At 43.4% G+C, this 27,384-nt stretch overlaps 1 protein-coding gene across 1 annotated transcript in view; it reads left to right on the forward strand.

The window, feature by feature from the left end:
• Positions 1–1,178: 1,178 nt before the first annotated feature.
• The window catches only part of LOC124554778 (HEAT repeat-containing protein 5B), a 475,467-nt gene continuing 449,261 nt past the window's right edge, over positions 1,179–27,384 (forward strand). The window contains exon 1 of the mRNA XM_047128424.1: positions 1,179–1,277. The gene's annotated coding sequence lies outside the window, so the exon portion shown is untranslated. The remainder of the gene's footprint in view (positions 1,278–27,384) is intronic.

A 27,384-nucleotide genomic window follows, 5' to 3' on the forward strand; every position in this document is an offset into this window, starting at 1 on the left:
TGCAGGAATTAAATAAGTAACCACAACTGTACACTAACGGAATGATAATTGCGTGCATCGATACATTTATTTTTGATATGTAGACACCATTTTATCTTATTTATAAAATGGGTACCTGTAGGCCCTACTCGTAAAGACAAGAAGTTACTGGTTTACACCGGGTCCACGTCGAATTCGACACGGGAACAAGCTCTGACTGAATAATGATGGGCGCAGGGAATCGGCCGTGATCTGGTACTCGTTATAAATGATTTAAGGAAACCATGAAAAACGAGTATCTTGATGCCTAGACGGAGAATTAAGTTCCGTTCCTTCAGGATGCGACTCTAGTGTTTCAACCATGCCACATCGCTCGATATCCGTACTCCTCTGATAAAAATCATATCAGTTCAGTATTAAAGACAAACAGTATAAATAGTGGCAGCATATCACAGTACCTATTGCTAGGATCAGTTTACAAGAAATTCTCTTTTAAAATACAGGTGGGGAACATTTTAAATTGTTTTTGCGGAAGAAATTGAGGATACGACGAGAATGCGATACTGCGTCTCGATTTGACGACGTCAGAAAACACGAAATTTCTATTAAAGGGCCACTATAAACTTTTTGATTTTTTTTGTTTGCAGTACTCGTTCACGACAGACACTAACCATCTTGCTTCTTCTAAATTCACCACTAAGCATCTTTTCCTTCCACAACTTCAGCGGAAATTGCAATAACCCGGAAATACACAGGACACTTGTTTCTATGTTGCTGTAGTTTTAGAAGCTGCAGTGAACATCGCTACTAAATGAAAACGTTTTAAGTTTTTCCCTTCGTTTACCATCACACAGCACTTCTGCTAGTTTCACGTAATAAGAAAATGACAGGTTTTCTTTCCTGAATTAGTTTTATACCAATGTATTAGATAAACAATTACATGACGAAAATCAAAGGGGGAGAAAATTGTAGTTACAGTAACCACTTACTATTTTTCTTTTGGCTGTTTAAAAGAAAGCCAAATAAACAGGAGAGGTCTGTTCCAGTTGTTATCGGACAAACTGTCAGAGAACCTTCTGCGCCGAGCCTCTTCGAAACCTCGCGGTAGAAGAGTTTCGCCAGTCACGTAACAGATGGCAGCACCATGGAGAAAGACTGCGAGCGCAGCAGACAGATGACGGTAGCCCAGTAAGCGAGTTACATCGCTTCTGTTCGTTGTGTTTTGTGTACATGGTGGTAACTTTGTTGTAGTATTCGCACGTGTATGCTACGAAATGATGCGTGATTGACTACTTCAGGTAAGTGTTTTATCACTGATTATTGTTTCTAACGGAAAGGAAAATTAGTAATCTGTAATTGCCAGTTTAAAGGATAGTGAGGTATTACATTAGTAATAGCTCGTCTCCTACTTCATTTAGCATTGTTTCTGCTGCTACACTATACTCGTTATGCGTTCAGTAGAGATTATGTTAGTTTAAACGTGGAAACGTGCAAGCCGTTAACCTTCGCCTGGTAAGATAGAGGTCTGCACAAGTTTCTGTAAAAAATGTTTCCGTTATCGTGAACAGAACGGAAAATGTTTAGAGAGACAAGTATTAATTATTACTTAAAATTGTCAGTGTTTCTTTCCATGCATTCGAACTTTAGTTAAGGGGCAGTATAATTATACTGACCGGTATGGATAGATATGTCTACAGCTAATCGAGCCCATGTGTCGGACCGTACATCTCTCTTCAGATCATCTCATTAATCAGTTTCGCACTGAAAATGCCGTACAGTAATCACTAATCACTTATGTCGCAAAAAGAAGACAACATTTCTGCGTATTAGGTTTCCGTAAACTTAAATTGAGCTTTGTTACTCCGAATATGAACTTCGTAATGGTACTACTGGTTATCGTTATCAAAAATATAAGAAATTTTAGTTTAACTGTAAGAGGATAATGCAGTCACCTCGTATGTCTCATGTGTGACTCATACAGTGAGAAGATGCCCGAAAATATAAAAGCTAAAACTGCAGTCATTTTTTATTTTTTTAATAGTGTAGCATGCGGGCAACCAGTGTATTGTTTAGTAAGTTTCATGCCTGCAGTTGAGAATTCATCCAAAGCAATCGGAATAATAGCTTGAGGAGAGTTCAGATCATTTGATTCTTGTGTGATTCCACGTTTGGCCAGTACTCTGCTCCGGATGCTGTGACACGTTTTTTTTCTCCAGCGGCACACACGCTCGTTTGACAGTTTCGCAAACGCTTCTGATGTCTCAATATGCAAAACGTGCAGTTTGTACCGCAACTCCCTTAAAATATTTTACCTGTTGTTTCGAGGTACTAGTTATAGTAAAATATTCTGAATAAAAACTAGTACTGCGAGTTTGTAAGGTGGTCAATACATATTTTGATGGAAGACTAATTATGAGCTTAGATGACATTTACCAATTATTTTCATCAGATAGCTTCTGCACCGCTTGTCAGCTAATTAAATTAATAGCTTATATATACACAAAAAATAGTGACTACCTTTCGCATGTCTTACCGCTTGCTCCTTAACAAGGACACACATTACCCAAATAATCCTTCCCTTTTACACGATGACCGTTTCAGTGTATTAAAATTTCATCAAAATATTTTTATGCTGCTGTTTCCATGTTCTATCCCGGAACGAAAGTGACATATCAGATATCATCCGTGTAAACATCAATACCATTCATATCACAGGAACACACGGAATTAGTCCTTTTTAGCTGGTGTATATAATGACTATGTCGTATTCAGATCACCCAACTAGAGAGAATGGAAATACAGTACCACAGTTTCAGAGTTCGAGACTAATTTTCATAGCCGTGATTGCTAGGGGCACACATTTTGTAGAAATCACGATCATTAAATTATCTCTTTGTACAGTTAATGTTTTAGCAAGTCTCGTTAACTGAATATTACTCGATAGAAATCCTAGTTCAAGGTAAGACACATACAATGTTTCCACCCCTTGCAAAATGAACTCGCAGTGCACCGACAGCGATATTTTTCTACAGTTTGCACGAAGCAGAAGGTTACGAAAATTACAAGCAAAATGAGGTTAGGTTTTTTAAAAAAATGTGCAGAACCTCTTTAATCATTCTTAAATTTACTGTACAATATCTAATCAAAAGTACCTGGACACCTGTTAGTGGATATTAATATGGCGTGTATTCATCCTTCTCTTTTATGACGGCTTGAACTCCGCTGGGGACACTTTCAATGAGGTACCTGAATGTCTGTGGAGGACTGGCAGTCCATTCTTCCTCAGAGTCGAAACAAGAAAAGGTAGTGATGTTGGACGCTGACACCTGAACTGAAATCGACGTTCTAACTCGTCCCATAGGTATTCCACTAGGTTCAAGTCGGCACTCTTGTCAGGTTAGTCCATTTCAAGAATGTTGTTATCCACAAACCATTGCCTCTCCTTTATGACAAGGTGATGATACTACACCACTCCAAAACACTCGTTTCCTGTCGTCCACTGTCCCGTGATGACTCTCTTTACATCACCTTAAACGTCGCTATCATTGACTACAAGAAATGCTTGGCTTACGAGGAGTTGCTCGAACATTGTACCCCATACTTTTTATCTCCATACGCACATTCATTGCGCTAGGTGGATTGCTGGTACCAACTTGGAACTCACGAGTGATTCGTTCCGCTGATTTCATGCTATTTTTAACACCCATTGTCAGGAATGTTCGAAAGTCCCTGTATGTCAGTACAAGATGTCTGCCTGGTCTTTGTTTATCTGCGGTCGTTCCTTCGTGTTTCCACTTCACAATCACATCACTAACAGTCGACATGGGCAGCTCTAGAAGGGTTGAAACATCCCTGATGGAATTTTTACTGAGGTGACCTCCTGTGACTAGTGCACCTTCGAAGTCACTTAGCTCACCTGATCGACTCATTTTGATGTTACTGCTTCTTTGTTGACAACACAGTACGCCCCGCGTCCTTTTATACTGGCGCGCTCGCCTCTCGTGACATCTAGTGGTCAATTCTGCATTTTGTTCAGATAGTGTATCTCGTTTAATGGATTGTATCAACGTTTGCGTTTTCCTTTTCTGTAGAAGCGTTCCGTGCCATATACCCCGCGCCTGCTTTGCGATTTCGCTAGTTTCAACATGCGTCTGTAATTTGATTGTATTGTGTTGATGGTCTTCGTGAAAGACGCTGTTTTCATGGACACGAAATCAGAATTTTGAGGTCGCTAGGGTTTGTTTATTCGGCTTGACCAGAGCAGGAAAAATACATATCAAGAAATATTTACAAAATATTCCCAGTAATAATAATAATAATAATAATAATAATAATAATAATAATAACAATGGGGTGGAAAACAGCATAAACAATACATATGTCAGTGTTCGTGTCGTATCGACCTTACTTTCTTATACAGATTTTCGTCAACTCTTATTTGTTGCCATTTCCGGAAACTAGTTAGAGACTGCTTAACCTATCCACGGGATTACCTCACCTTAGTGCATGCTGTGTCAAGACTCGATCGCCAGTGTCTGAAATAGTTGTGAAGTTCAAGAAGTCCACCTCCGTAAGCTTGTAACAAACGGCATTTATGCTTGTTAGAGTCTGCCTGCTTGTATTGTTACGTCATCGTTGTATTTGGATCATATTCCGTCGCTATTCATACGATTCTACACGTGATTGTTGTATATTAAGATAGATGTGAGGGAATACACGGTCGGATAACAAATATGGTTCCGAAGAAGCGCCGTTGCTGTGAAAAATCAATTAACAATTTTTGTGTGTGTTATTTTCTTAGGTTAGGTGTAAATGTACCTTAGTTTTTAAGATAGCTGTCTGCTTAAAGCAGCAAACTGTTTTCTTCAAAGTGGGAGCCCTATAGCACACAATAGAAAGTTACGTTTTAGTTTCCACGTCGACTAGAAGTCATTAGAGGCGGTGCGCTAACTCAGCGTGGAGAAAGTTGCAGAAGGCAAATTATCATGGCCTTGTTCGATGAAACATCCCGACCTTCGCCTCTAATGAGTTGGGAAAATCAAGGAGGACCTAAATCGGCGTGTCTGTAGAAGGAACTGATCCCAGCTGTTCATGACTGCTAGTTTCCTCACTACTGTCTAAGTCACTGCATCACTTTGGTGTGATCCAAAGGTGCGACCAGTCTCATGTTATCAATGCATCCACACACGCTTAGCGTGCAAGTGGAGAGAGAGAGCGAGCCGCCCCCTCCCCAAACACACACACACACACACACACACTCACACACACACATATATATATATATATATATATATATATATATATATATATATATATATAAAACAGAAATGAGTAGACGTTGGTTTTTTCAGCATGTACTTCGTTAGGTTGGCGGCATGTACGACGTAAACAAACCAAACAGGATGACACACAGTGAACTCACACTAGTTACGTCATGAAATCACAGTTTTCGATCAAATATTTATATGGCAGAAGGTTGGTAGTGCATCACAAGAATAAAGGGCAAACAAGATGAAAAGTGGGAAGAAAACTGTTCGGAACATAAAATCATGCTTATGTTTCGTAAACAGAGCTGTAGAGCGGCCTCCGGCAAGTGGGCAAATGGAGAAAACTCAGATGCCAACAAAAAATTCGAAGAACTGTACGTAATCACAGACTTGCATAAAAAACGAGACGTGAACTGTTCATAATCTACAAATAACTATGTCAAAACAAAACTGTATCACTTTAGAGCCTACTGATGATGCCTTAAAGTGAAAAAGGCGAAACGCATTTGAGAGACATAAAATACAGTGCAGCAAAAATCGAGGCGGGCTTCGTTTACAAAACAAATATTTCTGTGCTTGCTGCGGAGGATGGCCACGCAAAAAAACTCGTTTCACAATAGTTTTTCGCGAAAAGAACGCCCTTTTCCCTCTAGGGTTTGTATTAGAATTCACATAGCATTTCCGTAACCCTCGCATGTTAATGGAACCAACAGGTAACAAATCTAGCACCACATCTTTGAACTGTTTCCGTAGCTTCTTTTAATCCGACTTGGAGAGGAGAACGGGGGGGGGGGGGGATTCCAAGCAGTCAAGAACTCTGTACTCTAGTGCAACAGTACTCAAGAAAGGGCCGCATCGCTGTTCTGAACACAGGCTTCTTTATGGAGGAGCTACTTACACAGGCTCCTTTGTGGATTAGCTACTCTCCTAGAACCCTTCCAATAAACACCTAGGAAGATGGCGTAGTGGTTAACCCAATGGACTTGCATTCGGGAGGACGAAGGTTCAAATCCGACCACCCTGATGTAGATTTTCCCTGATTACCCTAAATCGCTCCGGGTAAATGCCGGGATAGCACCTTTGAAAGGGCTCGCCCGATTTCCTACCCCATCCTCGAAACAGACTGAACTTGTGCTCCGCCTGTAATGACCTCGTTGTCGACGTTCCACCCTTAAAAAAAAAAAAAAAAAAAAAAAATGCTAGGTATGAAAGGGTAACCACGACCTTCTCAAAGGAATATAATGCACACTAATGAAAGTAAGTCTACCTTATTTCCGACCAATAACACAAATTTTACTACCGGAAGTTCAACAGTGAATTACGGCATCACACGAGAAGCTGGATGGTCCTTCTGCACTACTGCAGAAAGACTTGGCAGAAACGTAGCCACTGCACGTGGTTGCTGGCAGCGATGGTCAAGGGAATGTATGGTCGCAAGAAGACCAGTCTCTGGACGGCCACGTGGCACTGCCGAGAGGAAAGACTATCGTATTCGGCGATTGGCTCTGGCTCATCGTACAGGATCTGCAGCAGCAGTTGGCACCATGGTGACACAACGAACTGTTACAAATCGGTTACTTTAAGGACAGCTCCGAGCCAGACCCCTGTAGCGTGCATTCCACTGACCCCAAACCACAGCCATTGGCGACTTCAGTGATCTGAAGCGAGAGCTCTTTGGTGTGGGTTGCAATTTCGTATGACAGCACGAGCTCTCTCGTTGTTATCCCACGCACCGTGACTGCCAATTTTTATCCCAATCGGGTGATTCGACCTGTTGTGCTGCCATTCATGACAACGTTCCAGGGGTATTTTCCAAGTCGATAACGCTCGTCCACAACCGCTGTTGTAACCCAGCATGCTCTAATGAGTGTTGACATGTTGCCTCGGTCTGCTTGGTCGCCACATCTGTCTCCAATCGAGCACATGTGGCACATCACGGTACAACAACTCCAGCGTCATCCAGAAACAGCATTAATCGTCCCTGTATTGGCCGATCGAGTACAACAAGCAAGGAACTCCATTACACAAACTGACATCCGGCACCTCTAAAAAAACAACTCGTGCTTGAATTCAACATTCTGATGGTTACACCGGTTATTAATTAACCAGCATTTCACATTTGCAATGCCTTTTACGTTAGACCGTGATCTTGCAATGTCAGTCACTTAAGTATGTTACCTAGACAAATGTATTCCCGAAATTTCATTACTGTACATTAATTTTGTGTGTTGCGATTTCTTTTTAAGTGAGTGCACCTTCACTTGCGGCACAATAAAGCTTGGGGGGGGGGGGGGGGGGGGGGTTGCAAGGCGCAGTCTGGACGCGCAAATCAGGTGGTCGTTGAAGATAAAACGAATGCCCGCGATTATTTCGTGAGGTCATGTCCCGAAGCATCTTCTGCAAAGTAACTCGAAAACGAGTCCATTGTGTCATCGCTGCGCCGGAATATTTATAGCTTAGGCGATCATCGTGGTTGTAATCGAATGAGATTCTGATTTGCGTTTTTCAGAATTACGACAAAACGCTTTTACACTAAATGTAAGATTTCGAGGTGAATCCGAGACACTACAGGATGGTGCTATCGTGCTAAAAAGGCGACCAGTATATAAGCCTCCACGATGGTAAGGAACCAATGGTGTGCTCACGTGTCGGCTACTGGAAACACAAAGTAGGCTTACCTTAATTGTGCATATTTATGTATTGATTCGTCTTTGTGCAGCACAATCGGCGGCGGCTAGGAAGTGAGCATAAGAATTTAGTCCTGACAAATTAAATGAACACCGGAGCCATGATTCAAAAATATTAACATTACATTTGAAAGTGAGCCACGTGCACATGTCGGTAATGATGAGCTACAAATACTATCACCTTTGCCAGAATGCAACATGGATAGCAGCGAGTGTGCAGAAACCAGCCACAAATTGGTTCTAGGTTACTTTATTCTAAAAGTTCCTTCGTCGGTTTCGAATTTACACAAATAATCATCAAACGGCTTTCATGCTTTCGTAAAAACAATAGATGCAGTACATATCTAAATCGAAGTCTGTCACTGAGCTTCTGGGGACTGGTTTCGTTCTCTTCATTACGAAAAAATTGCTCGCCCCCAAATATGTAAGAGTCCAGACATCGACATAATCGTAGGTACAAACTTAAAGGTAAGGAAATTTGTTTATAATGGGCAGTTAATTCACAACCTTCATTGCGAGTGCCCATTTACGTTCGACTTCCAGCGGGCATTTAAAATTAGCGATCATGGAAGACAGGGGTGGGACTGTGGATAGGCAGCACCAGGTGAGAGTGTGGGTGAGACGGGGAGTTGACTGAGATAGTCCGCGCATTTGCGATTAAACACCGTGTCCGTGCGGCACAGTGACTAACGCAACTGCATAGTAAGCAGGAGATTCCGGGTTCGAGTCGCCGCTGATTCCACATGAACTGCCGATGCAGCTGATATCATTAGTTCCTTTCCTTTCTTTTCTCCCCCATCCACCATCAATTTACATAATAATGACGTTTATGTTGAAGACAATTTTTATGTGAGTCTTGAAGATATATTTTTTGTAAAACTTATCACTCAACTGCCTGTCACATTGTAGTTTTATAAGTTCTTACTGTAGAGAGGCGTCCTGTACTGACATGCGAGTTGATACTGGTGTGTCTGTTAACTTTGAAGTTCCTAACATGTCCAGAATGTTGCTTTTCATCCATTTTGAAAGAACTACTCCCTACTTTAAGCACTGCATCATTAAGTACCGGGTGATCAAAAAGTCAGTATAATTTTGAAAACTTAATAAACCACGGAATAATGTAGATAGAAAGGTAAAAATTGGCACACATGCTTGGAACGACATGGGGTTTTATTAGAAAAAAAACAAAGTTCACAAAATGTCCGACAGATGGCGCTGGACAGCAGAACGTCAGTGACTGCTCATGACAATCGTGTGTAAAAGGAGCTGTAATGAGAGAGAGAATCAGATGCGCCAACAGTCGCAGCATGTTGACGTTACCTGAAAAGGCGCTTTTAGTGAAGCTGTATTATCAGAGACGGCCGGAGTGGCCGAGCGGTTAAAGGCGCTACAGTCTGGAACCGCACGACCGCTGCGGCCGCAGGTTCGAATCCTACCTCGGGCATGGATGTGTGTGATGTCCTTAGGTTAGTTAGGTTTAAGTAGTTCTAAGTTCTAGGGGACTTATGACCACAGCAGTTGAGTCCCATAGTGCTCAGAGCCATTTGTATTATCAGAATGGGGAATGTTCTAGTTCAGCGTTACGATCCTATCGCCATAGGAAGAGGATTCGAACGGATAAAGGTCCGTTGACAAATGCAGCTGTGGCGAGAATGATTTCGAAGTTCGAAGCCACGGGTTGTTTAGACGATAGACCACGTAGTGGCCGACCAACCGCAAGGTGTAATGCTGCTGAGAAAGTTCAGGAAGAAATGGAGACTGTAGCGGGTTCGTCTATGCACGGGGAAGTCAGCGCTCGTGCAGCCGCACGTCGCACCGGCATTCCATACACTACTGTTTGGTTGGCACTGCGGCGTAGCCTCCGATGCTATCCGTACAAAATCCATCGGTATCATGAACTATTACCTGGCAATTTAGTGAAGCGGAGGGCATTTGCGGTGTGGGCGTTTCAAAAGATGGCGGAAGATGACAACTGGTTGAGTAACGTGTTGTGGACCGACGAAGCTCATTTCACGCTCCGAGGGTTTGTCAACGCCCACAACTGCAGAATTTGGGCTACCAAAAATCTTAGAACTGTCGTGGAAACTCCATTGCACGACGAGAAAGTCACGGTATGGGTTGGATTTACCACATCTACCGTTATCGGGCCTTTTTTCTTCGAGGAAATGCGTGATTCTGGTTTTGTAACTGCTACCGTGACGGGTGAGAGGTACGCCGATATGTTACAGAATCGCATCATCCCCAGCCTGGCTGATAAACACCTGCTGGAACGTACGATGTTTATGCTGGATGGCGCTCCACCCCATATTGCTAGACGCGTGAAAGATCTCTTGCGCGCGTCGTTTGGTGATGATCGTGTGCTCAGCCGCCACTTTCATCATGCTTGGCCTCCCAGGTCCCCAGACCTCAGTCCGTGCGATTATTGGCTTTGGGGTTACCTGAAGTCGCAAGTGTATAGTGATCGACCGATATCTATAGGGATGCTGAAAGACAACATCTGACGCCAATGCCTCACCATAACTCTGGACATGCTTTACGGTGCTGTTCACAACATTATTCCTCGACTACAGCTATTGTTGAGGAATGACGGTGGACATGTTGAGCATTTCCTGTAAAGAACATCATCTTTGCTTTGTCTTACTTTGTTATGCTAATTATTGCTATTCTGATCAGATGAAGCGCCATCTGTCGGACATTTTTTGAACTTTTGTATTTTTTCGGTTGTAATAAAACCCCATGTCATTTTAAGCATGTGTGTCAATTTGTACCTCTCTATCTACATTATTCCGTGATTTATCCAGTTTTCAAACTTACACTGACTTTTTGATCACCCGGTATATACGCTGCGTTTAGAACTACGGGGAATTTCACGTGCTGTCTTTCCTCTGAAGACAGCACGGTTTACACTTTCCCATCGCTACAGAATGACGTCTGACAGCCACCTTTTATCGCGAGCGCTCAGGCGGTAAGCAAGCGTCAGCGCTGGTATTCGCCTAGCAGCCTGTTCAAGAGCACTGTTCCTGTGTTGAAGTTGTTATCAAGGAAGCTCCACGTTAGACGTTGAAGAGATTCAGAGACGCGCTGCTAGGTTCGTAACAAGTCGGTATAGCTCATAGGAAAATATAACAAGTATGCACGGGAACTTAGATGGGAATCATTGAGGGACGGTGCTCTTCTCGCGATTCCGTGTTTGGTAAAATTAGAGAAACAGTATTCGAGGTAGACCGTGCAAGAGTTCTGTCGCCTTCCATAATAAATCTCATGCGGAGGCATCAGTTTATTAATTTTTCTACTTCCATTCGCAAATGCTGTAGTACGTGAAGTGGCTATTTACCGGTGCTGTTGCCCTGCACTTTATAATGCCGTGCGCGGTACAGATCTTTATGCATGAGAGGACGTAAATGGTTTGCTGTCGTATAGCTGTATTATCTTGTTGTGCATTTGCAGGTGTATATTCTGTACGCTGAAGAGCCAAAGAAACTGGTACACCTGCCTAATATCGTGTAGGGCCCCCGCGAGCACGCAGAAGCGCTACAACACGACGTGGCATGGACTCGACTAATGAGTCCTGCAGGGCTGTCCATAAATCCGTAAGAGCACGAGGGGGTGGAGATCTCTTCTGAACTTCACATTTCAACACATCCCAGATATACTCAATAATGTTCATATCTGGAGCATCTGGTGGCCAGCGGAAATGTTTAAACTCAGAAGAGTGTTTCTGGAGCCATCCTGTAGCAATTCTGGACGTGTGGGGTGTCGTATTGTTCTGCTACAATTGCTCATGTCCGTCGGAATGCACAATGGACATGAATGAATGCAGGTGATCAGATAGGATGCTTACGTACGTGTCATCCGTCAAAGTCGTATCTAGACGTATCAGGGGTCCCATATCACTCCAACTGCACACGCCCCAACCATTACAGAGACTCTACCAGCTTGGAAAAGTCCCCTGCTGAAATACAGGACCCATTGCTTCACGAGGCTGTCTCCGTACACGTCCATCGGGTTAATACAATTTGACACGAGACTCGTCCGACCAGGCAACATGTTTCCAATCGTGACCAGTCCAATGTCGGTTTCGATAGGACCCAGGCGAGGCATAAAGCTTTGTGTCGGGCAGTCATCAAGGGTATACGAGTGGGCCTTCGGCTCCGAAAGTCCATATCGGCGATGTTTCGTTGAATGGTTCGCACGCTGACACTTGTTGATGGCCGAGCATTGGAATCTGCAGCAATGTGCGAAAGGGTTGTACTTCTGTTACGTTGAACGATTCTTCTAGTCGTTGCTGGTCCTGTTCTTACTGCATCTTTTTCCGGCCGCAGCGATGTCGGGAATTTGATGTTTTATCGGATTCCTGATACTCTCGGTACACTCGTGAAATGCTCGTACGCGAAAATCCCCACTTCATCGCTACCTTGGAGATGCTGTGTCCCATCTCTCGTGCGCCGACTATAACACCACTTTGAAACTCACTTAAATCTTGATAATCAGCCATTGTAGCAGCAGTAACCGATCTAACAACTGCGCCAGGCATTTGTTGTCTTATACAGGCGTTGCCAATGGCAGCGCCGTGTTCTGCCTGTTTACGTATCTCTGTATGTGAATATGCATGCCTATACCAGTTTCTATGGCGCTTCAGTGTATATTCTTGGAAACTGGAGAGACAGTGAATACTGAGAAGTCTTGCATCCTTCTGAGTGAAATTCATCGGAGTTTTCGAATCGAGCAGTACGGAGTGGTAAATGCAGTGGGGTCCAAAAAAATGTATCCACTGTTTAAAAGTACATAACTGGCAAACTAATTGACGGAGTTGTCTCATCTTTCGTAGTGTAATAGTTTGCAGTTCCGGCAATCGCCACACAAGCATTGTATTGCGTTGTTTTGTTTTGTCAGATGACAGTCGCCGGATAGTCAGTGTTTTGTTCTTAGTTGCACCTAGTTACTCGAGTAAACATGGCTGGCGCAAGGCTTACATTCGATGAAAGGTAGTCAGTTTTGAAGTGGTATTTTAAGTACGAAAACATTAATGAGGTTCAACGGCAATGGCGAAATGAGTATCAAACAGAGCCACCGACACGTTTAACGATTCGTCGCATTCGAGACAAATTTGAAGTCTAAGGCTGTGTTAAAGATCTACACAAGCAACGATCTGGACGACCTGTAATAGTAACAAGTCCAGCTAACTCCCGTCGTGTGTTACAACCATTCACTCGCTCACCACAGTAGTTTGTGAGACAGTGTGCCCGTGAAACTGGAGTGAGTTGCCCAAATGTTCGGCGAATTTTGAAGACAACAAAGTGGAAGTGCTACATCCCACGATTGCTACACGCAATGGACGAGGACGACCCAGATCGTAGAATGGAGTACTGCGAGTGGTTTACTAACATGGTGCGCAACGATGAAGAGTTTGCAGAGATGATTATGTGGTCTGATGAGGCACAGTTCAAACTCAATGGTACAGTAAATCGCCACAATTGCATCTACTGGGCCGCCGAAAATCCGAACGTCCATGTAGACAAAATTGTGAATTTGCCAGGAGTAACTGTGTGGTGTGGGTTGTCTTACGGGGCTTGATTGGGCCATTCTTCTTTGATAGCACACTTACCGGTGAGGTGTACCTTCAGAAGCTTCAGATATCCATTTTACCTGCCATCCGAGACTTGTGTGGTGACGGAAGAGTGTTAGGGCGTATCTCGACGAAAATCTACCAGGAAGATGGATAGGCCATAGAGGTGCTGTGGAGTATCCACCACGTTCTCCAGACCTAACTCCTCTGGACTTTTACCTATGGGGAACAGTAAAGGACGTCGTTTATCGACAAAAGCCACGCACATTGGATGAATTTCGAGAATCCATCGTACATTCATGTGCAAATATCCAACTGAACACGTTGCAGCCAGTAGTTCGTGCTGTTCGGCGGCATCATTTATGTGGATGTTAATGGTGACCATTTCGAACACCTACAGTGATATCTTTAAGTTGGACTTTAAGCTACACTTTCACCAAAAATGAGACAAGTTATGGCAACTTTAAGCTACACTTTCACCAAAAATGAGACAAGTTATGGCAAGTTATGGACTTTAAAACAGTGGATACATTTTTTTTTTCGGAACCCTCTGTATAAATGAAGTTTTAGAGTTTCGCGACAGCATGAAGCCCTTTATGTCTAGAACAACTTAACGAAACGAAGCTGTATCTATGCTCATCCGCGCCCACCATACCAAGTGTATTGACAATCGACTGTCACTCTCATTAAGGTTTCTCTACCAGTTTCTGGTAGAGAAGACGTTCTCCTAATCCTGTCACAAATGGGATTCTTCATGCTAGAATTTCGAAGTACTAAGTAAGCGCTTGTGCCAAGTGGAAGCTCTGAGAGTTGCTTATTAACAGTAATTACTTTCCATGAGTTACTCTCGGTTAAGTTCCACTATCAAATGAAACATTGTGTACATAATTGCACTATAATTTCCAATTGGACTCGTGAACACGAAAGGGTATTCAGTAACTAATGCAACACATTTTTTTGTCGGCCAGTTGCGGTTGTTTTTCAATTTTGCTGAATTTGTTGTGGGCTATCGTGGAATATTCCTGCTTCAGTTCAAAGTGGCGTCTGTAACAGAGGAACGTTCCAAGCAGAGAGCTGTTATTGAGTTTCTTTTGGCGGAAAACCAGAGCATTGCAAATATTCATAGACGCTTGCAGAATGTATACGGAGATTTGGCAGTGCACAAAATCACGGTGAGTTGTTAGGCGAGGCGTGTGTGTGTGTGTGTGTGTGTGTGTGTGACCGCCGAGTTCCTCACCTCATAACAGAAGAACAACGAATGGCCATCTGTGCGGAATTGCTTGCACGTCCCAACGGTGATCGTGATAATTTTTTGTCGAAACTCGCCACAGTCAATGAAACATGGGTTCGTCACTTCGAATCGGAAACAAAACGGTGCCGCGCCGGATTAGCCGAACGGTCAAAGGCGCTGCAGTCATAGACTGTGTGGCTGGTCCCGGCGGAGGTTCGAGTCCTCCCTCGGGAATGGGTGTGTGTGTTCGTCCTTAGGATAATTTAGGTTAAGTAGTGTGTAAGCTTAGGGACTGATGACCGTAGCAGTTAAGTCCCATACACATTTGGACATTTTTGAACAAACAAAACGGCATTACATGGAGAAGCGCCACACTACCTCTCCCCCGAAGAAAAAGTTCAAAGCCGCACCCTCAGCTGGTAAAGTCATGGCGACTATCTTCTGGGACTCTGAAGGTGTTGTTCTGTTTCATGTCCAACGTCATTGTGCAACTATCAGCTCCGAAGTATATTGTGCTACCCTCAGGAAATTGAAGAAACCACTTCAAGCGTGTGCGCTGCCACAAAAATGCGAACGAACTTCTCCTTCACCGTGACAACACAAGGCCTCACACAAGTCTGCGCACCCGATAGGAACTCATAAAACTTCTGTGGACTCTTCTTCTTCATCCACCCTACAGCGCGGATCTCACATCTTCCGACTACCATCTGTTTGGCCCAATGAAAGGTGCACTCCGTGGGAAGCAGCACCTGGATGACGCCTGGGTTATTGCTGCAGCAAGTCGTTGTCTCCGACGTCGACCAGAAGAGTGGTACCACGCAGGCATACAGGCCCTCGCAGTAAGGTGGCCCAGGGCCGTCCCACTGATTGGAGATTATGTTGAAAAATAGAGGTTCTGTAACCAAAAGAGTGAGGAATAATATGGAATCCTGAATAAAACAAACCTGCCTTCAGCCTTCGTCGCCCTCCACGATTTTTGTTCCCCACACTTCCGTTCGTTACCAAATTGACGATTCCTTGTTGCCTAAAGACGTTTCCTATCAATCGATCCCTTCTTTGTGTCAAATTGTGTCATAAGTTTCGTTTCTCTACTGTTCGACTCAGTATCTCCTCATTATTTCCCTGGTCAACCTATCTAATCTTCAACTTTCTTCTGTAGCATCACATGGCAGAAACTTTTAGTCTCTTCTCATCTGAGCTGTTCATTGTCCACGTTTCACTTCCGTACAAGGCTACATTCCAAACAAATACTTTCATACATTTGCGAATAGTGGTAGGAAAAAAAATGTGGCCTTATGCGACTGCGCGCCCCCGAAATTTTGTATCCTATCCTACCGGTCTGTTACCGATAATTACGATGCAGTGTTGTTTTACAACGCCGGCCTCTGTGGCCGAGCGGTTCTAGGCGCTTCAGTCCGGAACCTCGCTGCTGCTACGGTCGCAGGTTCGAATCCTGCCTCGGGCATGGATGTGTGTTATGTCCTTAGGTTAGTTTGGTTTAAGTAGTTCTAAGTCTAGGGGACTGATGACCTCAGATGTTAAGTATACCTCGCGAAAAGACCATGAAGGTAAAAGCAGAGAGAGTCGAACTCCCACAGAGGCTTACAAACAGTCGTTCTTCCCAAGAACCATTCGCGACTGGAACAAGATGTTGGGGAAGTGACAGTATTACACAATGTACCATCCAACACACACCATACAGAGTACAGATGCGGATGTACAGGTAGAACTGCCACAGCAGTCCGAAAGCGCCGTGCTCTGAGTGCAGCTGATCTCCACGGTAGTTCAGCACCGAACGTACACTGGGATGGTGAGGTCGACATCTGTAGAAGTTCTGATACAGAGGCATGTGTATCGATTAACGGTGGCCGAATACGTAGTCTTTAGATGGCAGTGCTGCTTATTCATCGTCACGACGGGAAAAAAAGCTACTACCTCCTACGGGATAATGTAGATGCTGAGCCAACATCTTAATGGTCTCACAATATCTTGCAGCATTTATTGTTTCACCTCTTCCCAAAAAGTCAACGAGCATAACCCCTTTTCCGTCCCAAAACACTGGGACCATGATTTTCCTCCTGTTTGCTGACTTTTGAATTTTTTGGCTGAAGGAGAATGAGTATGGCGCCACTGCGTTGATTGTCGTTTGCTCTCAGGAACAGGGTGATAAGCCCAGGTTTCGTCCCCAGTCACTATAGAATTGAGAAAAGCCACGCCTTCAGTCTCAAAACGGTCAAGAAATTCGCGATCTGCACTGACTCTGTTCATTTTGTGTGCTTCGCTGAGCATCTTGGGCACCTATTGCGCTCACAACTTGTGATCATTTAGTGGATCAGTTACGATTTCATGAACAACAGTTCGTGAAATGTTTGGGCAAAATGCATGCAGGTCATCCATTGTCGAACGGCGATAAGAAAACAGTTTCGTGATGAATCGCTGCGGCGTTCATGCCCTTAGCGATTAGTTAGCGAATTACATCGCGCATTTCGCACTTGGCGGGACCCGGAATGATAACGTTCATGCCGAACAGTCACCACAACATTAATCGACGAGCTACTAATTGTTGGGAATGCTTGTTCCTTCCGCAGGCTTCTCACTACACGGCAGTGATACCAACTTCCCCCACGGACATTCCATGCTAAAGCTTCATGCCTTGTAACCTTAGTTTCCGGATAGCCCTCGTAGACGCTGAGACAACATCGTTCTGTAGAATCGTAAGGTTCATCAGCAGAGGCAGACGGAGTAGTTTTTTCCGCAAGTGATTTATGATCCGCACATAATAATTTCCAACCTTCGCGATCTGTACAGGAAATTATTCCTCCGTATTTTGGAAATGGTGATGTTCAACAAATTTCACTTATTCTGGAAATATGTAACGAAACTGAAGTACCAAACGTTTCATTGAAACGAAACATTGTCCGTAGTTAGCTCTATATTTATCCTTTATATGTTGCGCGATTGGCCAATTTCGACTGGAAGTCATATCCAGCAGATGACGTGAAATGGTTATTTGCTTCTAGTACGATGTTTTCGATCTCGGACTGCAATGCAGATGCATTATTCCACGTACCGACGAACACATGGAATGGATTTTTCGATTGCACGCCACAACATGCAGGACATATAGCGCACTGCTTATGAATAAGTGCTAAAAAATGAATTAGTCAGAGCTGGCCAATCGCACAGCAAATAATGGATAACTGTATAGCGTACTAACGATAATGTTTTCTTTCACAAAATTCTTGGTGGCTGTGGACCCATACATGAACAAAATTTTTTCATTTCATTTCAAACCTTTCACGTGGAACGATAGATAGGTAATGGCCCTACAAGATTCGCCGAGTCGTCGCATTTACCAGATCAGTGGGAAAAGTACAAGACATACCTAGTCTGTTGCAGAAAATAGTGTACGGATACAAACTAAGTTGTGCTGTAAAGAATGCTGGGTGACTTCAGCGGGTAAGTAATCTTACTTAGTCCAGTTTTGAGAGAATGTAGGAATATGTCATAATTGTAAACAAGCCTTTATATATGTGCAATAATAATACGTCATACATGATTTAAATATGTAAATAAATACCCCCAGAAAAAAAAAATAGAAATGGCGAGGGCGTCGGGTAGTGTTCAGCACGCGAGAGACAGCCGTTGAGTCTCGCACATAGCAGTCAAAGGTTTGACGTCATCAAAATTCTCATCGTTAATTTGCTGTCACACAGTTCTATTTCGAATCAAAATCGTGAGTTATTACTGCTGTATTTTATCCCACCTTAGCAAGTTTGAGCGTAGCTTATCAGCTAAATGCTGCCACAAGTGGGGTACTGTTTTGCTGAGGCAGGTTGCATGCGATAATCGTTGTAGAAGACTAATGCGAGGCGCGGCCTCCCAGCTGAAGTGGGGAACAGAGCTTGATGAGTGTGCGAGCAAGCGCGTCATAGTTAAATCTCGCACGGATGAGGCAAGAGCGGCGGGAACGTTGCCTGTTTCACAAAAAAACTGCTCTCAGCTGACGTAGACACATGGGCTGAGTTTCTAGTTTAATTGTGGTTCTGACAACTCGTCTGGATGGATCTTGACAATTAGGCTTTCTCTGTTCTTATAGTAAAAGGCAGCGGTTCACAGAGAAACCTCCGCCAGAAAAGATTTTCTGCGAATCCGGCATCTACATCTACATCGATACTCCGCAAATCACACTTAAGTGCCTGGCAGAGGGTTCATCGAACTACCTTCACAATACTTCTCTATTATTCCAATCGCGAACAGCGCACGGAAAAAACGAACACCTATTTATTTTCGTACCTGCTCCAATTTCCCTTATTTTGTTATGCTGATAGTTTCTCCCCATGCACGTCGTCGTCAGCAAAATATTTTCGCATTCGGAGGATAAAGTAGGTGATTGAAATTTCGCGAGAAGATACCGCCGCAACGAAAAACGCCTTTTTTTAAAATGTTGTCCACCACAAATCCTGTATCATGTGCGTGACACTCTCTCCCCTATTTCAGGATAACACAAAACGTGCTGCTCTTCTTTGAACTTTCTCGATGTACTCCGTTAATCTAGTAGGGATCCCAGACCACGCAGTAAAACTCCAAAAAAGGACGGATAAGAGTGGTGTAGGCAGTCTCTTTAGTAGATATGTTACATTTTCTAAGTGTTCTGCCAATAAAACGCAGTCTTTCGTTTGCCTTTCCCACAACATTTTCTGTGTGTTCTTTCTAATTTAAATTGTTCGTAATTGTAATTCCTATACATTTAGTAGGATTCAGGGCCTTTAGATTTGACTGATTTATCGTGTAACCGAAGTTTAACCGATTCCTGTTAGCACTCATGTGGATAACCTCACACTTTTCATTATTTAGGGTAAAATGCCAATTTACGCACCATTCAGATATCTTTTATAAATCGTTTTGAGCCGGCCTGTGTGGCCGAGCGGTTCTAGGCGCTTCAGTCTGGAACCGCGCGACTGCTACGGTCGCAGGTTCGAATCCTGCCTTGGGCATGGATGTGTGTGATGTCTTTAGGTTAGTTAGGTTTAAGTGGTTCTAAGTTCTAGGGGACTGATGACCTCAGATGTTAAGTCCCTTAGTGCTCAGAGCCATTTGAACCATTTTGAACCAAATCGTTTTGCAGTCTGGTTTGATCTTCTAATGAGTTTAGTACACGATATACGACAGCATCATCCGAAAACAACCTAAGGCGGCAGCTCGGATTGTCTCCTAAATCATTTATATAAATCAGGAACAGCAGAGGGCCTATAACACTACCTTGGGGAACGCCAGAAATCACGTCTGTTTCACCCGATGACTATCCGTCGATTACTACAAACTGTGACGTCTCTGACAGGAAATCACGAATCCAGTCACATAATTGAGATGATATTCCGTAAGCACGCAATTTCATAACAAGCCGCTTGTGGGGTGTAACGTCAAAAGCCCTTTGGAACACTAGAAATACGGAATCAGTTTGAAATCACTTGTCAGTAGCCGGCCTGAGTGGCCGAGCGGTTCTAGGCGCTACAGTCTGGAACCGCGCGACCGCTACTTTCGCAGGTTCGAATCCTGCCTCGGGCATGGATGTGTGTGATGTCCTTAGGTTAGTTAGGTTTAAGTAGTTATAAGTTCTAGGGGACTGATGACCACAGCAGTTACGTCCCATAGTGCTCAGAGCCATTTTGAACTTGTCAGTAGCAATCAACACTTTGTGTGTGTGTGTGTGTGTGTGTGTGTGTGTGTGTGTGTGTGTAAAAAGGTAGTTGTGTTTCACAGGAAAGGTGATTTCTAAATCCAAGTTGACTGTGTGTCAATAGACCGTTCTCTTCGAGGTAATTCATAATGTTCGAACACAATGTATGTTCCAAAATTCTGCGGCATATCGACATTAATGATATGGGCCTGTAATTTAGTGGATTACTCCTACTACCTTTCTTGAATATTGATGTGACCTGTGCAACTATCCACTCTTTTGGAACGGAGCGAGCGGTTGTATATGAATGTTAAGTATGGAGCTATTGAATCAGCGTATTCTGAAAGAAACCTAACTGGTGTATACGTTCTGGACCTGAAGACTTGTTTTTTTTTTTTTTTTTAAGTGATTTAAGTTTCTTCACAACTTTTATTCTTGTAATTTTCCTGTTACAACCCTCCACCACTTCTGCATCTACGTATTTATTTTGAAACCCTCCACTAAAGTAAATGACAGTGAGAAATTCAGTCACTTTGTCTTGTACAAGAAGCAAGAGAGAAATGACTTCTGTGTGCGTCCGTACGTAGCCAAACATTCTTTATTCGAAGGATCTGTACGCTGCTGGTTATACAGTACGAATCATGTCAGACCTAGAACCGGTATTATTTCGTGAACGGCTGTAAGATATCGAAACCAGATTTCCAGCAAATGATAGAAACTAAAAGTGTTTAATCCTTGTAAATCTAGTATTAACCAAGATGTTGATGCAGATATGGTTGTTTAAATGTAACGATGTAATTTAACGGCTTCTGAAAGCTCTTGAAAGGGTATGTAATGCTTGTTAATGTTGACGTTGAAACATTCTGCACGAGCCACCCTAGAATGACTGACCGCGGCGCTTACGTCACAGCACGTGACACTGCAGGTCTTACCAGTACCAGCAGCCATCTCCGGGGGGAGCGAATAACTATTTCAACGAGTTTAATAATTCTTAACTGCGCCTTTAAGTACATGCAAGCTTACGATAGCGCATGACAAAGTTAAGACCTTTAGTGGGTACCTTTTCATTGGCATATTGATTTCCCGTGGGCCGAGCGTTTGCTAAGTATGGCGGACAAGGCGATTAGTGTGACGTTACAAGTTCGTTGCGGAGCCCACTTTTCTCGTGGGCTCCGTTTCCTCAAAAGTAATCCAGAAATGTGCTAACATTGAAAGGCAAGGCGGCCAGAATGGCCATTGCAGTGTGAACACCGCCAGTTCGGGCTCTCTTTGTGAGGACGTCATGACTGCACTGAAGCCGGAGGAGACGCTAGTTTTGACAAATATTTAGATTGTAGCACCTTGTGTAAGCTGTGCTTCTAAATGAAATGATTACAATAAGTTTCAGCTTGTGTTTTATCATCGACAGCATCTCAACAGATAAAGTGAAATGATCTCGTTTCCACTTATACCAGTCGATCGGTCTTTTCGGGGCGGGTATTCTCTATCTCAAACTGATACATTTGCCCCTATGCATCATTTCGGAAAACTTGTATCATCCCAGTATATTTTACCAATTGTTTGTACATTGTAGGTAACGTTCAGGAGTGATGTAGTGATGTGATGTAATTACAAAAATATAGTGTATTGGTTAAGAACAGTCTTGGCTGCAATTTTATTTTTTTTATTTTTCAACGATGCGTTTCGCCTTATTTAGGCATCTTCAGGTTATCTTTTCTAGATAGACGCGAGAGGCACCAAGATCTGCATACCGAGTTCCCGTTCCTGCAGATCTTGGCGCCTCTCGCGTCTATCTAGAAAAGATAACCTGAAGATGCCTAAATAAGGCGAAACGCGTCGTTGAAAAATAAAAAAAACTAAAATTGCAACCAAGACTGTTTTTAACCAGTAAGTAACTTCCCACTTTATAAAAAGATTTGACGGGACCGTGGAGCTTAATGTCACAAGTAGGCGAAAGAATTTGTTTGCTCCAGAAGAAACTGCGCAGGGATTTGGAACTTAATTCACGGCGTTCGCGTACAGTTTGCTGTTCAGCGGAAGTACGCTGCTTTTCATTGAACAACGAGGAGTTCATTTAGATGTCGAAATTTCCTTGGTCTAGGTTTAGCAGCCACGTGTCAGCCGCCTTCGCTGCACGCTCTAAATTCCATTTTGCGACTGATGAAAGCCGAGCCTGTAATGGAAAAGTAAATAGAAATGAGAAATTAATAAGTACTGTGAATAAAGCCGCTTCATGAAACCAAAATTCCGGGACGTCTTTATCAAATGGTTCAAATGGCTCTGAACACTATGGGACTTAACTACTAAGGTCATCAGTCCCCTAGAACTTAGAACTACTTAAACCTAACTAACCTAAGGACATCACACACATCCATGACCGAGGCAGTATTCGAACCTGCGACCGTAGCGGTCGCGCGCTTCCAGACTGTAGCGCCTAGAACCGCTCGGCCACTCCGGCCGGCCGTCCTTATCAAAAATATACATGTTGTTAATACTGTCTTTTCAGAATTTGTCCCGCTAATGACATGTCCACTAATCATGGGAAACTGCCCAACCAAGATTAGGTAATTGTTCGTATTTTGAAACCTAGGTGGCTGCTCTGCGCGTTGCCATAATCGCCAGTTAACCAAAGTCAGAAAATTATTGTGTGGAGGTATTGTTGCGAATCGTGAACACGTCATGCAAACGGAGGACACTCGTATTCACAAGAGCGGAAATGCAAGGAAGGGGAAGAGGTATTGCAGTGTAACGAATGAGCAAAGGAGTTAGAAGCGGGACGAGCACACCTAAGAAAATCTAAGCAGGTCTATTTTTCAAGCATAGCAATGTGAAACGTACAATTTGGCCGTAAACGGTAGCTTCACTGTTAAGAAGACGTTCACAGACTTTAGAGTAATTGCAGACGCAGTTGCACATTGAAAATAATACAGTTCATGAAACTTCCTGGCAGATTAAAACTGTGTGCCGGACCGAGTTTCGAACTCGGGACCTTTGCCTTTCGTGGGCAAGTGCTCGAGTTCGAGTCTCGGTCCGGCACACAGTTTTAATCTGCCAGGAAGTTTCATATCAGCGCTCACTCCGCTGCAAAGTGAAACTCTCATTCTGGAATGCAGTTCATGGTTTGACATAATACTATGGATATTTCACTGTCACTATTTCCTCACACAAAACACATTTAGAAAATGCTGCACCCTGTGTCTCTTCAGTTTCAGTAGCCGTGTCTGTTCCGCTTCCACTGTTAGTGTCAGTTCATTCATTTTCAGCTTCCATCACTCTCACTTTCACATTTCGAGTCTGTACTACTTCCTACGTTTATGATCATTTCAAACGCTTGGTCCAGCAAACCTTCACCTGAAAAATACTGCTCTTCAGTTTTATTTACATGCGTACAGCGTTTCTTCCAGTCCTCTTTTGTTATGAAAGCAATTTGTTCCTTTGTAACTGTTAATAGTGAGTACACTATAATGTAGTAGATTATCTATTAATCTCTCCTTGCGCCACTTTTAATAATTTAGGATATGTTTGTCATAGTCTCCTGTTTTCCGCCCAGGGTTAAATCTTAATAGGCATTTGGTACAAAACCCGAAAGTTCTGATGGGATATACGGAGGTGCGATGTGGTCAGTTCTTGTCTTATATATACAGAGTGTGCCATAAGTCAGTTGTCAGAAATACATTTGGTGCAATAATATTAAGCAAATGAAGATACAAGTTTATTATCAACGCAGAAATGCATATAGAGTTCAGTGAACCTACAAAAGATGCTTAAAGTGATGACCACGCTGTTCTATTTACAACTTTTGTCGCAAATATACTGGGACTGTAGGTTTTCAAATTCTAATGGATTCGTTCCTTCGAATGCTCAACATCACGAATCTTGACGGAATAAACTTCAATTTTTAGTACACCTCAAACTGAAAAATCCATGGGTGTGATATCTGGCGATGGTGTAGGCCATTTAGTAGTTCCCCGTATGGTAATCCACTCGTCAAAGTATTCATTTAGGAAGTCTCTCACAATAACCCCATCTTGCGCGGACGTTCCATCTTGCCACATCAACTTTTCCTTAAGCGACTGCAGGTGGTCAAAAACTGAAATATTTCCCAGTTCTAACAATATTTCTTGAAGCATATTTGGGTAATTTACAGAGTTGACAGTACCACTGCAAAAATGAGACCCGATTAGCCTACCATTGAAAATGCCTGCCCATGCACTCACGCTAGGAGAGTTTAAGGCTGTCACCATCGCCACATAGGGATTCGTAGAATCCCAGTGGGTATAGTTGTCTATTCGCTTTCAAAATATCTTCGTCGCTCCAAAGAATACTTTTGTAAAACAAGGGATCGACGTCTTGTCGGATTGTGTACAACTCGCGGAATTCCATATATCTGTCCGGTTCATCTCCATTTAAGAGCCTTGAAGTAACGTAGTTCGATATGGTCTCAATTTCAGCTTTTTCTGAATTCTTAGTAGGTTTGTTCTTGATATTCCATATTTCTTGGACCTCCTCTTTGAGATTTAGTCAGTGACGCACAAAACACTGCGCGACAACATTAACATCCTCTAGTGCTGTAACAGACTTTTGCCTACCTGGACGAAGAGCTTGCACTATCGACCTGGTCTCCTCAAATCTTAAATTTACACTACTGGCCATTAAAATTGCTACACCACGAAGATGACGTGCTACAGACGCGAAATTTAACCGACAGAAGGAAGATGCTGTGATAAGCAAATGATCAGCTTTTCAGAGCATTCACACAATGTTGACGCCGGTGGCGACACCTAAAACGTGCTGATATGAGGAAAGTTTCCAACCGATTTCTCATACACAAACAGCAGTTGACCGGCGTTGCCTGGTGAAACGTTGTTGTGATTCCTCGTGTAAGGAGGAGAAATGCGTACCATTACGTTTCCGACTTTGATAAAGGTCGGATTGTAGCCTATCGCGTTTGAGGTTTATCGTATCGCGACATTGCTGCTCGCGTTGGTAGAGATCCAATGACTGTTAGCAGAATATGGAATCTGTGGGTTCAGGAGGGTAACACGGAACGCTGTGCTGGATCCCAACGGCCTCGTATCACTATCAGTCGAGATGACAGGCATCTTATCCGCATGGCTGTAACGGATCGTGCAGCCACGTCTCGATCTCTGGGTCAACAGATGGGGACGTTTGCAAGACAACAACAATCTGCACGAACAGTTCGACGATGTTTGCAGCAGCATGGACTATCAGGTCGGAGACCATGGCTGCGGTTACCCTTGACGCTGCATCACAGACAGGACCGACTGCGATGGTGTACTCAAAGACGAACCTGGGTGCACGAATCGTAAAACGTGATTTTTTCGGATGAATCAGGTTCTGTTTACAGCATCATGATGGTCGCATCCGTGTTTAGCGTCATCGCGGTGAACGCACATTGGAAGCGTGTATTCATCATCGCCATACTGGCGTATCACCCGGCGTTTTGGTATGGGGTGCCATTGGTTACACGCCTCGGTCACCTCTTGTTCCCATTGACGGCACTTTGAACAATGGACGTTACATTTAAGATGTGTTACGACCCGTGGCTCTACCCTTCATTCGATCCCTGCGAAACCCTACATTTCAGCAGGATAATGCACGACCGCATGTTGCAGGTCCTGTACGGGCCTTTCTGGATACAGAAAATGTTCGACTGCTGCCCTGGCCAGCACATTCTCCAGATCTCTCACCAATTGAAAACGTCTGGTCAATGGTGGCCGAGCAACTGGCTCGTCACAATACGCCAGTCACTACTCTTGATGTACTGTGGTATCGTGTTGAAGCTGCATGGGCAGCTGTACCTGTACACGTCATCCAAGCTCTTTCTGACTCAATGCCCAGGCGTATCAAGGCCGTTATTACGGCCAAAGGTGGTTGTTCTGGGTACTGATTTCTCAGGATCTATGCACCCAAATTGCGTGGAAATGTAATCACATGTCAGTTCTAGTACAATATATTTGTCCAATGAATACCCGTTTATCATCTGCATTTCCTCTTGGTGTAGCAATTTTAATGCCAATAGTGTAATATGGGTATACCTCTCGAGATCGAGAGTGGATATTTGGAAAACGTTCCACAAACAAATCACAACTACAATGTAAATATGGTCATGTTTCCACCATGTTTGCAGAACAAAGGCATACTGTTCGGTAGTTACATTTCCGTTCATTGTTTATAAGGTAAGAACAAACAATATAACCTCAGAGTGCTAGTGTCAACTGACTTGCGGATATTACGCTGTAGTGTAGTTCACTATCATTATGCTAGGCAAAAAAAATTAGTATTGTTAGTGAAACTGACTTTGACTAACCCTGTATATACATTTTCTCCTTAAGGTTTAGACTCTGTAATTGGATAGGACATTTATTTTTCCTGGCGGCTTTGATGTGATTAGAGATTGAGCACAAGATTAGATTGAATGGGGATAAGGAAAGGAATTTCCGGTGTCTTCGTACAACCTTTGTTTAATAAATTTTCCAGCAGTTCCTCAGCGTGTGTGATATGAAGCATGAATCTTTGACACTGCTAGCTACTCGTGCTGGCGAATCGCTAAAAAAATCATTAAACGATAGTCGACCAGAGATTCCGAGAAGAAGGCCAAAAGGCAGTATGTCAGTCCTACAGCAGTGCATAGAGTCGACGTAGAGATGCTGGAAGTCACGTTGCGGTATAATAATTCTCCCAGTTGCAGTTTGTCAAATGATTGTAAATGATTTAGACTGGATTGGATGACGCCCCATCACTTTCCTCGCCCGTTTCGTGACCATGTTTGCGGGGGTGTTGCAATGTCTTGTTGGCCGGCCTGGATGATGGGAGAAATATGTGCTCGCGTTATGATCTGCAGGCGGAGTGCACGTGTCTGACGTATGAACAGCAGAATAACGCTCTGGTTCGTATTCTGGATCTCTTCTTCATTGTTCAGTGTTCTCTCAACACGGTCACTTTAGGCTGTG

The sequence above is a fragment of the Schistocerca americana genome, chromosome X (assembly GCF_021461395.2).
Source record: "Schistocerca americana isolate TAMUIC-IGC-003095 chromosome X, iqSchAmer2.1, whole genome shotgun sequence".
Classification (NCBI taxonomy): domain Eukaryota; kingdom Metazoa; phylum Arthropoda; class Insecta; order Orthoptera; family Acrididae; genus Schistocerca; species Schistocerca americana.